This window comes from Benincasa hispida, chromosome 4 (assembly GCF_009727055.1).
Source record: "Benincasa hispida cultivar B227 chromosome 4, ASM972705v1, whole genome shotgun sequence".
Taxonomy (NCBI): Eukaryota; Viridiplantae; Streptophyta; class Magnoliopsida; order Cucurbitales; family Cucurbitaceae; genus Benincasa; species Benincasa hispida.
Window position 1 is genome coordinate 15,492,921 of NC_052352.1, and position 13,589 is coordinate 15,506,509.

The following is a 13,589-nucleotide window of genomic DNA, read 5'->3' on the forward strand; positions in this document are numbered from 1 at the left end:
ACAGGGGTAAAACGGTATTTTTGACCTAGCTGTGATTACGAACAACCTGTGAAGGATCGACTTACTGATTATGGTTATTAAGTGGACATAATATATATACAGTTAGGGGAATTCAACTATGGGCTATAGTGGAATGTCACATTAGTTAACGAATGGGGGTTAGATCGGACTAATGAGTTTAGCCGATTAATCTTGAATCGTTGGAGCCCATGATCTGTATGTCCGCGAGGTCCCCCTACTAGCTCGTAAATGGATAAGCTTTAGGGTAGCTTGAGAGATTAATTTGAAACGTTCAAATTAAATGGAACAAGAGAATAAATATTTAAATATGATTTAAAATATATAAAGATGATTATTGTGATAAAATTAATTTAATATTTGATATTAAATTAATTGATTTTTTAAGTTAATTTATGAAATTAATTTAAGAAAATTAAATTTTGTATTAAAATGATTTAATATCATTTTTTAAAAAAATAAAATGAAAAAATCATTTTGCATGTTGCACAAAAAATGAAAAATGGGTATTTTCCATTACCATCATCTTTATGCTCACACACAAACCATGATCTTCTCTACTTTGATTCTCCAAGCATGAGCTACAAGCCATGCACTCCATCTCTTGCATGTTCATCCTAGTATATAAAGAATATTGGAGTTATTGGAGAGAGAGGGATAATCACGGAATTTCGAAAGAATTTTCTCTGAAGAAGAAGCTCTTCTTCAGCTGTGCTGCTGTGAGTTTCTCTGTTTTTTTTTTCACATCTTCAAGCTGTTCTTGAGTCCCACAACTCTCCCTAAAGAACCAAGAGAATAGTAGGGAATTCTTTGAGGTGGTTCACGTTGATAACAAGAGAAGACAGCAGCTGAAGAGGTGTTTTCTTGGAGTATTCATCAAAGGTATGTTCATAAAACCCACTTTTTGTGAAGAGTATGTTTTAGTTTTTGCTATAGTGAATTAGAAAGCTTATGGATCCTTGATACTTCCACTGCATATTGTTTTACTCTTTCAATTGGTATCAGAGCATCTTTTAAGCTTTCAATTCGGTCTAATTTTGGCAAGTTGGGTGTTTTTTCATGAGATATATGAAACTGATGCACTGCTATTATCTTTTCTGTTTTGGCATTTTAATTCTCTTTAATTTCTCAATTAAATTTTTAATTGGTTCTTGTTTGATGAGCATTTATGTGTTAGCAAGTCTGTAGTTTATTTGGACTCATTAGAGTTGAAATTAAGATGTAATTGAAGAAATAAGCGAAGGTGGTCGAGCTGCTATTCGAGTTTTTTCAGCTTCTGCTTAAATCTATTGCTGAGGACCAGTTGCTAAACGATCGTTTTGCTCCAGATGTTACATGATGAGAAGAAAAGCTAGACGATCGTTTAGTAATATGCGTTGGTCGTTGTGATGTTGAACGTTAAATGATCATGTACCTACGGGAGCTAAGCGATGCGTTCATTTGCTATACGATAGAATTACGCGATCGTTTAGTTTTTTTCGTGGGAACTAAACGATTCTTTGATTTTGCTAAACAATGGCACTATACGATCGTTCAGCAACGATGCACACTAAACGATGCGATGAAATGTTACGCGATAGAACTGAGCGTTCGTTTGATCGTGGAGCTAAGCGATCGTGTAGATAAATGCTATACGACGCGATGATGTTCTATATGATGGAGCTATGCGATCGTTTAGCTGCGAGCGAATACTAAACGACAACTTGAATGCACTGGGCGATGGTGTTATGCGATCGTTTGGTACTATGCAATGTAGCTAAGCGATTGCACTGCGATGGAACTAAACGATCGTCTAGTGCTATGCGATAGAGCTAAACGATCGTTCAGGTTTTAGGAAACACTATGCGATCGTGTACTTCCTCAAAACTCCAAGCGATGACAGTAGAAGTACGAGAAATGAAAGAAAGGTGCTTCATGTAAAGTGAGATGAGAAAAGGCCCTGCGGATCCAGGTGTTACACGATCGGCCTTAGCAGCATATTGAGGTTGGACCGAGAGCAATTGGTTTGTCCGGTTTACTCAAAGGTTCAATCCGGTTCAGCCTCAAATGGTTGTGTTGGTCTGGTTCAAGTTGTTTTGGGTTCGGTTTGGAGCGGTTCAAGTGGTTCAAAGATGGTTTTGAAGCTGTTTGTAATAGTTAGCTATCCGTTTGCTTGTTTATGCCAAAACGAAAACTATAACAGTTAGTATTTAATTGTTTATGCATGAGATGTATGTGATAATTAAATAAATTCATGTATATGCATACAGTATGCCATGTAGATTTAAAACCCCATCGTAGGAAGCATGTTACATGCATTAAGAGTTTGTTATAATTGTTATAAGATATAGTATGCATGTTAGGGTTATGTTTAATATAATAGTTATATTAGATACCTTTGTTGAATGCTGTGGATGTTTAAGCATGTCTAAATTTTGTAAGTTGTTATAAAATTGTTTAGGCATTTAAAATCCATAACAAAGAACTATTGCATGCTCACTTAGGTTAACAACTAATTTTAATCGTTAAAATAGATTGTTGCCTTATAAAATATGGTTACAAACTCATATCAGTTCATAAACCTGTCTAAGGCTAGAGGTACTTAAGTTGACGGTTTACAGAACACCTCCTACTTGGGGATTATGACCGAACAATTGAGAATTGTTAACTAATTTTATGAGCTTGCGTAAGCGATATGAGGTAATAAAATAGTTTATCACCTAGACATTATAGGTTAAATCCAATTATAAGAGTTATATTTGAATAAACCATTTAGAATTAAGTTGTATGAAATTAGCCGTCATGCCCAAGTAAATTACCCAAACATTTAGAACACTTCAGTGAGAGATTAACAATATATTTGATATATAGTTATTAGCTCTCACGTCCTCAAGAGTTCACATCGTGAGATCCATGCTCGGCTTCTTGTCGATTTTACCTCGACTGCTCCATACGGAAAGTGTTTGCATGGGTCAATAACAAGGTGAATGAGGGAAGTGGTTCATAGTAAATGGGTGAAGGAAATGTGTCAACATTGTCCTACAGTCTCCTCCATTAGTTTGAATCGTGAGATTTCTATGTTGCGCCTGCTGTCATATTTATGTAGCACTAACTAATCGTTAACTGCGGCTATCCCTATGGAGGGTTGTAACATAGGATTTGGAACAACCCAAGCTTCAGTAAAATGAATAGGGTCTTATAGTTCCGTCTTGGATATTGTCTTCTCTCTCGGAGGCATATTCATACCGTTCTATAAGATCTGAAATTAGCGGGTCACACTTACAAGAATTACTAAGTGTTAATAAAGATCTTGACCGAAAAAGATAACCAAAAGAACCATTAGGATATGTGTTATTCTAGAAAATAGTATTTGGTCAAGAACTGTCTTGCTTCTGTGAAAGAATTCTTAACTGCCCCACAGTAGCACTTGTTCTAAATCACTTAGTATCATTGCAAATAAATAAAGATTTATTGGGTACTTTATTAGTTTTGCTAAAATGGATTTAGATGCATATATAATAGAATTTGTTTAAAATGTTTAAGCAATGTCGAACTCGATTATAAAACTGCTTGCTTCTGACAAATTTAACGGAGAGGGTTACTCCAATTGGAAATCAAATATCAATACAATATTAGTAGTAGATGACTTGAGGTTTGTGTTAACAGAGGAGTGTCCTCCAGCTCCCAGTTCAACGGTGACCCGAAATGTTCGGGATGTTTATGATAGGTGGGTAAGGGCGAACGAAAAAGCTCGGGCCTATATCTTGGCAAGTATATCTGATGTACTCAACAAGAAATATGAGGTCATGCCCACAGCTCCTGAGATCATGGCATCATTAGAGGAGATGTTCAGGCAACCGTCATCGTCTGTTAGACATGAAGCCATTAAATATGTGTATGTGACACGTATGAAGGATGGGACCAATGTGAGAGAACATGTTCTCGACATGATGGTCCATTTTAACATCGTAGAGGCTCACGGGTCTATGATAGACGAAACAAGTCAAGTGAGCATGATATTGGAATATCTTCCTAAGAGCTATCTACCGTTCAAGACAAATGCTGTCATGAACAAAATCACTTATAACTTAACGACGTTGTTGAATGAATTGCAAACTTATCATTCAATGATGAAACTCAAGGAAAAGGAAATAAATATTATTTCTAAACCGAAAAAGTTTTACAAAGGGTCTACGTCTAGTATGAAACCCGTTAATGATAAGAAAGTTGGTTCTTCTTCTTCTTCTAAAGATAAAACCGTACAAATGAAAAAGAAAGGAAAAGGGAAAAAGAAACCGCTACGAAGAAAAACAAAAACAAAACTCCCAAGGGAAAATATTTCCATTGTTGAGAGGTTGGGCATTGGAAGCGTAATTGCCCAAAATATCTGGCTGAAAAGAAAGCAGAAAAGAATAAACAAGGTAAATATGATTACTAGTTGTTGAAACATGTATAGTGGAAATTTCTCACCTTACCTGGATATTAGATTCAGGCGCCGCTAAGCGTGTTTGTACTTTTCTACAGGAAACTAGTTCTTGGAGAAGACTTTACCAATTATGTGTGAACACCTCTCGGGCCATGAGAAGGTGTGTGGCTCCACATCGTTCAAGCTCTGGAATTATCCCTTAAGGGAGCTATCTATCTACTTACCCCTACTTCGGGGAAAGAGTGCCATCTTGTGTTGCTGAGTTCCCAGCTCCCAAATCAGACGAATCCCCAAAGTGGTAGGTTTAAGTTGGCAGCCTGGCCACTGACACCCATACAAATCAAAGGACCGCCCTCAATGGCAGGAGTTCCCAACTCACTCAGGATTAAGGTCATGTTATCTATTGTTATCCTAGTGAAGTGAAGTCTCTGTCATGAATGGTGTTATATAACGAGACGTTAACACTTCGTGGTCAGGTCTTATACAAACTCTTTGTATAGGACGCCCCCGCTCGTATGTCCCCTATAAGAATGATTAGGATCAGACCATCTGTGATAAGTCACAACACTTGTAACCATTCCACAAAGCGGGCTGCATCTGTAGCATTACCAGGATAAGATTTTCCTCTTATATTCATACACTACAAACCATTTTGGTTATCACTTAAGACATGATCCACTTGTATGTCACCACATACATGCTTAAGTTACATAAAGACAACCAGAGATTTTAGTTTATTGGTTTGTGGTAAAGCAAATAAAATATCCAAATGAGCAAAATCAAGAAGTGAAGAAAATATCATATATTATACATCACAAGCGTTCATACAAACTGTTTACAAACTACAGAACACGAGACTTTATGGCATCAACCACAACAATCTCCCACTTCTCCTAGAGTGAAGTGAGGTGTAAAAAAACAAGTACAAAACCATAAATTAGGCCATAAGAGCCCAGTACAAGAAAATCTCCCACTTACCCTAGACCTACCGCAGGCGATCCCATATACCCATGCTTTGAAGGTCAAACACTGTAGTCGTGAGAGCCTTCGTAAACGAGTCAGCAATATTGTGCTCTGAATTGATCTTTGTGACGATCATGTCCTCTCGATGCACTATCTGGCAGATCAGGTGATACTTCTGCTCTATGTGTTTGTCGCGCCTATGACTCATAGGCTCCTTGGAGTTCGCACAGCCCGACTATTGTCACAATAGAGGGTGATGAGCCTAGACATATATGGAACAACGTTCAGTTCTGTCAACAAATTCCTAAGTCAGAAGGCCTTCTTAGCCGCTTCACAAGCCGTTACGTACTCTGCCTCCATAGTGAAGTCAGCTATGCACCCCTGCTTAGTGCTTCGTTACACTATAGCTTCTCCATTGAGAGTAAAGACTTACCTTGAAGTCGACTTGCGAGAGTCCTTATCAGTCTGTAAGTCAGAATTCGTGTATCCATTAAGGATCAAATCCTTAGATCTATACATGAGCATGTAGTCCTTTGTTCTCTGAATACTTGAGGATATTCTTCACTGCGGTCCAGTGACCCTGGCCTGGGTTAGACTGATACCTACTGACTATTCCCACTGCATAGCAAATGTCTGGCCCAGTACAGAGCATTGCGTACATCAAACTGCCAATGACAGATGCATATGGGACCCGTCTCATTTCTTCAACCTCTGGAGGCATCTTAGGACACATGTTCTTAGACAAAGTGACTCCATGCCTTAATGGTAGTAGGCTCCTTTTGGAGTCTTGCATCGAGCACTTGAGCAACATATTGTCAATGTACGATGCCTAAAACAGTGCTAGCTCTTTGTTCTTACGATCCCGAAAGATCTGTATACCCAAAAAAAACTGAGCCTCTCCCAAATCTTTCATTTGGAATTGGGTCACTAGCTAGTTCTTAACTGGAGTCAGTAAACCTACATCATTCCTAATGAGTAGTGTATCGTCTACAAGAAAACTACTGAAGCGTTGACGATCTTCTTGTAGACACAAGGTTCATTAATGTTCAGGTCAAAGCCATACGATTTGATCCCAATATCAAACTGTATGTTCCAAGATCTAGATGCTTGTTTCAGCCCATAAATGGACCTATTCAATTTGCAAACTTTTTTCTTTTGACCTTGGGCAATGAATCCCTCGGGTTGAACCATGTAAATGGTCTCCTCAAGATTGCCATTCAGAAAGGTCGTCTTGACATCCATTTGCCAGATCTCATAATTATAATAAGTTGCAATGGACAGGAGGATGCGGATCGACTTTAACATGGCAACAGGCGAGAAAGTCTCTTCATAGTCGACTCCCTTCACCTAGGTATAACCTTTTGCTACAAGTTGAGCCTTGAAGGTTTGCACCTTCCCATCAGCACCCTGTTTACGATTGTAGATACATTTAAAACCTATAGGTCTTACCCTATTAGGCTGATCTAAAAGATCCTATACTGAGTTGAAGTACATCGACTCTATCTAGAGATCCATGGCTTTGAGCCATTCATCCCAGTCTACATCCTCCATTGCCTTCTGATAAGACAATGGATCTTCAACATCGCCATCTGCTACCATAGCAAGGATTTTCGTGAAACCCAGATAGCAAACAGGTGGGTTCGCAACCCTCCCACTACGTCGATGTTCCCTTAACTCTTGAGGTGGAACCAATTTACTAGATGAACTATCATCAACAACTCTTGCTGATGAAGCAGGTTTTTCAAAAGCTCTTGTTGAAGTTTCAGTAGTTTCATTGGGAAGCTCATGTAACACGACTTTACTACGTGGACTGTGCTACCTAATATGATCCTCCTCTAAGAAAGTAGTATTCATGGAAACAAACACCTTATTTTCTGACAGATAATAAAAATAACCCCCTCGTGTACCTTTGGGGTAGCCTACAAAAAGACATAACCTCGACTGTGGTTCCAACTTCTTGGGATTTGCCTCAAGCACATGTGCAGGGCAACCCCAAATATGGAAGTGACATAAACTAGCTTTACGCCCATTCCACAACTCCAGAGGTGTTCTCGCAACACTCTTGGAAGGAACACAGTTGAGTATGTATACCGCAGTCTCCACTGCGAAACCCCAAAACGAGTTCGGTAAGGAAGCGTAACTCATCATCGAATGAACCATGTCCAACAAGGTTCTATTTCTCCTCTCCGTTACACTATTCTGCTGAGGTGTACCCGACGTTGAGAGTTGGGAAACAATTCCATGTTCTATCAAATAGTCCTGGAATGTCAAGTCCAAAAACTCTCCACCTTGATCTGATCGAAGTGTTTTGATCCGTCTATCCAATGCGTTTTCAACTTCAGCCTTGAACTCTTTAAACTTTTCAAAGGATTCAGACTTCTGTTGCATCAGATAAACATACCCATACCTAGAGTAATCATCAGTAAAACTGATAAAATACTCATAGCCACCTCGGGCTCGCACATTCATAGAACCACAAAGGTCAGAATGTACTAACTCAAGAGGCTCTTTGGCTCGATAACCTTTTTCAGTAAAAGGTCTTTTAGTCATTTTACCCTTAAAGCAAGATTCGCACACCGGTAAATAATTTTCTTCTAACTCACTTAAAAGGTCATTCTTCACCAATCTCTCAATCCTATTGAGATTGATGTACCTTAATCGAAGGTGCCAAAGTTGGGCATTTTCTTTTGGAGAAATTCATTGACGTTTAGATTGAGTTACGACAGATTTAAACAACTTTGTGTTATGGAGGGAACTTAAGGCTAACGGTCTTGGCACATACAAGTTACTTTCCAGATTAGTTGTACAAATTTCACCACCATCTTTATGAATAGACATTTTATCCACATTAAAAGAAAGCGTACATTTACATTGTAACAGACACTTTATAGAAATAAGGTTCCTCTTTAGTTCAGGAACTACATACACATCTTTTAAAACTAGAAACCTATTCTGTAAAGATAACTGGATGCCTTCCACTGCCACAGCTGAGACGACGTGTCCGTTGCCTACTCGCATCATCATCTCACCACCCTCCAGCTGTCGTCGGGATCTAATCCCCTGAAAAAAAGAACAAACGTGATGGTGCTCGAATCAATTATCCAGGCAGAATCATCATTCTCCACTAAACATATTTCTAGTACAAGTAAATCATATTTACCTTTGTCTGCCTTGGCCTTCGTGTTGGCGGCCTTCCTTTCCTTCAGCCATCGAGGAAATTCCTCTTCTAGTGTTCGTTCTGGTTGCAGTGGAAACATTTTTCCTTTCCAACCGGTGGCAGATGCCTCCTTGGGGCGATAGGTGTCGGGTTAGCAGGAGCTTTCCTTTTCCCCTTACCACCCTTCTTCTTCTTCCCTTTTGCAGAGTTAGAAGTAGAAGGTGCAGACTTCGTTCCTAAGGTTGAACCTTGATGGAACATCGTAGAAGATGAAGCAACATTTGCCTCACCTCTTTTCCTCTCCTTACTTTTCAATAAAGATTGGTATATCTGCAACTCGTTGAGGAGAGTTGTAAGGGTATATTTCACTTTGTTAAGAATTACATTGCTAACAAAGTGGAGAAAGCTCTCCGGCAATGAATGTAGGATTATGTTAACCTAACTTCCCTCATCGATTCTAGACCCATTCATCTCCGCCACATTGAAGTGGACCATCATATTAAGCACATGTTCTCGAACAGAGGCGGCGTTGGGAGCTGGAATAGAAGGACAGACCTTCGTAAGGGCAAACATGAGATCCTCAATGATTAGTATCATTGTGATCATAAGTTTCCAACTAGAAAAGTTGTCGCCAGTATGTTTGTCGGTGCTATGCAAAGCTATTGTGGCTATAGCCATTTTCAAAAACTTGTTGCTAAAAAATGAACAAACTTTTATAAGATTTTACTAAACCACATTTTAACCAATTAATTTTAGCAAAACAGTTTTAAAGTACCCTAAGTGTTTAAGACTTCTATTTTGTAATAATGCCCCAGTGAGGTAGGACAAAGGTCACTAATGGGATGATCAGACGTTAACACTTTGTGATCCGGCCTTATACAAACTCTTTGTATAGGACGCCCTCGCGCACATGTCCCTTATACGAATGATCAGGATCAGACCATCTGTGACAAGTCACAACACCCTTAACCATTCCACAAAGCGGGCCGCATCCATAGCGTTACCAGGATAAGGTTTCCCTCCTATATCCATATACTACAGACCATTTTGGTTATCACTTAAAACATGATCCACTTGTATGTCACCACATACATGCTTAAGTTACATAAAGACAACCAGGGATTTTAGTTTATTGGTTTGTGGTAAAGCAAATAAAATATCCAAATGAGCAAAATCAAGAAATGAAGTAAATATCATATATTATACATCACAAGCATTCGTACAAACTGTTTACAAACTAAAGAACATGGACTTTAGGGCATAAACCCCAACACGAGGTCCATGCGTTGGAAGAAACCATAAGAAAATTTGAGTCGCTAAGTCTGAATGAATGGCAAACCAAACCAACACGGCCATCTTTAGAAGAACCATCAACACTGGAACTGAAACCTTTATCTCATCACTTCAAATATGTTTTTCTTGGATCCAATAACACTTTGTCTGTGATTATTTCAGCCAATCTTTTTTAGCCTAACAAGCGTTCTCTTTTGCAGATGTTGAGAAGGCATACGCGTGCAATCGAGTGGACGCTGGCTGATATTTGAGGTATCAGCCCATCCTACTGCATGCACAAGATTCGGCTAGAGGAAGGGAAAACTGGATCGATCTATAATGAAAGAAGTGGTGAAGAAAGAAATCATCAAGTGGCTCGACGCAGGGGTAATTTACCCCATCTCTGACAGTAGTTTGGGTGAGCCCAATCCAATGCGTTCCCAAAAAGGGAGGCACCACTGTGATAGTTAATAACAACAATTAACTCATTCCCTCAAGAAATGTCACATGGTGAAGAATATGCATGGACTACAGAAAGCTCAATGCGTCAACAAAGAAAGATCATTTCCCTCTTTCCTTCATTGATCAGATGCTTGATCGGTTAGCTGGCAAAGAGTTTTATTGTTTCTTAGACTGATATCCAGATATATCCAAATTATTATTGACCCTAAAGACCAAGAGAAAACAATGTTCACATGCCCCTTTGGAACATTCGCTTTCAGACACATGTCCTTCGGGCTCTATAATGCACCAAGGACTTTCCATAGCTACATGATGGCGATTTTCTCTGACTTTTTAGAATAGACCGTTGAAGTTTTTATGGATGATTTTTCTGTTTTTGGGGAATCTTTTTAATCCTGCCTAGACTACTTAGAGGTTATTCTCACACGATGCGATGAAACAAATCTTATGCTGAATTGAGGGAAATGTCATTTCATGGTAATTGAAGGCGTTGTCTTGGGACACAGGGAGTCCAAAGTAGGACTGGAAGTTGATGGTGCAAAAATTGATGTTATAGCCAAACTTCCTCCGCCTGCGAATGTTAAAGCACTACGAAGCTTCTTAGGCCACGCAGGCTTCTACAGCAGATTTGTGAAAGGATTCTCTCAAATTGCGCGACCTCTAAGCACATTGTTAGAATTAAACAGGCCCTATATATTTAACGAAGACTGCAACAACGCATTTGACACATTGAAGTATGCGTTAACAACAGCTCCGATACTGATAGCCTCGGATTGGACGCAACCCTTCATTTTGATGTTCGATCGAGTGATGTTGCCGTTAGAGCCGTGTTAGGGCAGAAAAAAGGAAATCTGATACATCTCATCCCTTATACGTCAAAAACACTAAACGAGTCCCAGGAACATTATACCACTACTGAAAAGGAGATGTTGGCAATAGTGTTCGATATTGAGAAGTTTAGAGCATATTTAGTTGGTGCGGCAGCAACAATCTACACGGACCACTCCGCTATCAAGTTTCTGATGGACAAAAAGGACACAAAACCAAGGCTGATTAGATGGGTACTGCTATTACAAGAATTTGATGTAGAGATCAAGGACAGAAAGGGAACTAAGAATTAGGTGGTTGATCACCTATCAAGGCTGGAAAACAAGGAAATACATGAAAAACAAGCTGAAATCAAAGATGCGTTCCCTGATGAACGTCTGTTTAAAATTGAAGACAAGAAACCATGGTATGTTGACATTGTTAATTATTTAACCATAAAACAGTTCCCTGAGCACTTCAATGCACAACAGAAGAAATGGCTTATTCATGACAGCAAGTTCTATTTCTGGAATGAACCGTTTCTCTACAAGTAAGATCCTGACTCCATTATGTGTCGATGTGTTCTGAAAGTTGAAACACAATGCATCTTGGTTGAATGTCATGGCGCGCCTTATGGGGGTCATTTTGGAGGGCAAAGAACTACTGGAAAAGTTCTTCAAGTGTCCATTCAGTCTAATTCCATCGGTAGTGAGGGCCTTTTACCATGGCTAGCTCCACGACACCGAAGATGCAGTGATCGTCGAAGAGAGGGTAGTGCCATTCAGCGCAGAGGACATCAATCAACTCTACCAGTTGAAGAATTTCCCGGAAGCACCGGGTAACACACTAATTGATGATCCTACAAAAGAAGATATGGAGGATGCGCTGAACACATTAACGCAATCGGGCACCAAGTGAACGGTGTCCTTAACCGGCATAAAAACCCTCGCCTCCAACCTACTGCTACCTGAAGCGCGCCTTTGGGTCTACTTGGTGAAGAGACAACCCATTCCAACATCACATGATAAAACCATTGCAAGGGATCGAGTTATGGTCGCATATTGCATCGCGCACGACATTCCGATTTATGTGGGCCAGCTTCTTGTGAAGCAAATCCGAGGTTTTATTGGCCGCGTGAGAGGTTAGTACTTCTTTCCATGGACAGTTTCGAGCCTACGCCTATCTGTGGGCACGGGCATTGAAGAAGAACCCATGCCAGAAATGCACGACATCATCAACACGAAAATCCTAATAGCTTCTCAAGGATTCGCTGCATTGCCCCGAGCTTCCACCGAAACGGCCCCTCATTTATTTGAATGTGTCGCAACCACCAAGAACCAAGAAGCAACGCCTAATGACAAAGGGAAGGAAAACATCCAAGGAAGTTCATCGTAAAAGCAAACCAATTTACCCTTGGACTCTTTACCCTTAGTCATTTGTCCACCAAGCTCAACAGCTGAACCCCTTTCCCCTCTTCCCGAACAATTTACAAATCTCCTTCTTGCCTCTAACTCCAACCCCACATCACCAGCAGCTTCCACCTGCCATCCATCTCCACCCTACTTTTCACCACAAACATCGCCGCATGTTGATGACCCACACGGGTTGGGAGCAGGTCCTTCCGCTCAGCCCCAAACCGATGCTGGTGAGACATCTACGACGCAACCCTCCACCGCATCCCTTGTTGCTGCCCTAGAAGATATACGGGGCTTTTTGTCTCAAGAGCTATCCTTCTTCTGCCATTCATTAACGAAGTTGCGAGAGAGAAACACAGAGCTGCAACAGGTGAAGGTCCATATTCAACGCAACATTTTTACCCTTCGCCAGAATCAAAGACAGATGGTTGAACACAACCATGCGTACTTCAATTTCCTAACTGCATATTTATATGGTCCCACAGTGCCTTAACATCTGCAGCAACCTCTGTACTTTCAAGAAGCACCGCAAGGAGCTCCTCCGCAACACCCTCCTCACCAAAAGCCCCCACCGCAAAATTAAATTTGGGGGTGTACCACCTTCTCCTTCACAATTTTGAATTCTTTTTGCGGTCATTCAATTTTTTTTATAGATAGTTATACCTTTGTATTCTTCTGTGCATACTTACAATTTTGTGTTTGCGATCATTATAATTCTTTGTATACTTAGACAATTTTTATACAACTGAGTGATTATTCTTTCTTTATGTGTTGGCCTCTTTATTTTTATCATCCTTTATCAATTTATTGCGGTAATTCCATTCTTTTCGTTTGCGTTGTTTAATTGCGCTGCCATGATGAGTATTATGCGTAACCTTAGCGCAATTTCTTTATACATTGCAAGTTCTACTTGACACTTAGACAATTCATCGCAATAGCTCTACTTTACCTTCTTTATTACAAGACTCTGCTCAAACATTCTTTTCAAAATTTTGACTAAGTGTTTTGTCTTTTCTGTCCAAAACAATGCAATGAGGACCTCATGACTCTCTCTAAATTTGGGGGTGGGGAAGGTCTGAGTAGATGCGAT